Source organism: Rattus norvegicus, chromosome X, assembly GCF_021556685.1.
Source record: "Rattus norvegicus strain SHRSP/BbbUtx chromosome X, alternate assembly SHRSP_T2T, whole genome shotgun sequence".
Lineage (NCBI taxonomy): Eukaryota > Metazoa > Chordata > Mammalia > Rodentia > Muridae > Rattus > Rattus norvegicus.
Genome location: NC_141554.1, coordinates 76,351,147 through 76,352,302, shown reverse-complemented (window position 1 = coordinate 76,352,302; position 1,156 = coordinate 76,351,147). Strand labels below are relative to the sequence as shown.

At 38.1% G+C, this 1,156-nt stretch overlaps 1 pseudogene; it reads left to right on the top strand.

Moving 5' to 3' along the window:
* Nucleotides 1-521: 521 nt before the first annotated feature.
* LOC120099538 (U2 spliceosomal RNA) lies at nucleotides 522-604 on the top strand (annotated as a pseudogene).
* The last annotated feature ends 552 nt before the right edge of the window (nucleotides 605-1,156 follow it).

Here is a 1,156-nt window from a genome sequence, read left to right as displayed (position 1 = left end):
TGCGTTTAGTTATTGCTTCCTTTCTTCTTCTCCTGCATATTTATATTATGCACCCTTAGCCATGCCTATTGGTCCCAAGAGCTGGTGAAAGCAGTGAACACTTCTCCTTACTATAGTGGACAGAGAAGAAGAACAAATATTTAAGTACTAGATACTGAAATGTGTATGGACACATCACCAGTGAATAAAGCATCTGACCTTATTAAACTTGGACTCCATGTTTAAAAATATTACATTTACTTATTACTTATTTATTTATTGAGAGAGAGAGTGTGTGTGTGTATGTGTGAGTGTGTGTGTGTGTGTGTGTGTGTGTGTGTGTGTGTGTGTGTGCACGCATGTGCATGTTGGCATGTGGAAATCAGAGGATAACTTGTAGGGGTTGAGCTTCTTCTGCTGTGTAAATCCTGAGGATTGAGCTTACATTGGCAGGTTTGTCAGCAAGTATCTTTATTCACTGAGCCATTTCACTTGTCCTTGCACTTGTATTCGAATGGAACGTTATTAGATAATTACATTTTATCGCTTCTCGGCCTTTTGGCTAAGATCAAGTGTAGATAATTACATTTTAATTTTTGCGGTATGTCAAACAGCAATAATTTTTATGAAGAAGCAAACGACAGATGATATGGACTGCTGGAATGGGATGTTGCAATTTTAAATGTAGTGGTCTCCAAGAACTCCTCTTAGAAGTAACATGTATAAATGACATAACTTGATGGACTATGCCATGAGGAAGACTCTATACCAAGATAACAATGAGAAAAGATAGTGCTTGATTTCTATTGGAGAAAGGCTTTGTGGTTAAAGAGTAGATTAGGTCCAAGTGTTGAGGGAGGAGTAAGAGTTTGCAAGGATTAGGTTTTCCTCTAAATGAGGTGGAGACATTGTGGAACTTTCAGTGGATGAATGCTATGAATTGCTTTGGACATTGAATTTAAAATAGACTTTAAATTTGGCATGGAAGAACATATCTATAAGTAACCCCAACATTTGGCAAGTAGAGGGAAGAGGATCGGTTTCCAGTGCCATCATCATCAGTGACATAGCAAGATCAAGGTCAGTCTGGACTGCATGAGGACCTGCCTCAAAAACTAACAAACAAGTAAACAAATGACCAAACAGTGTAAGCAGGCAGAGTAGAATTAAGAAGATC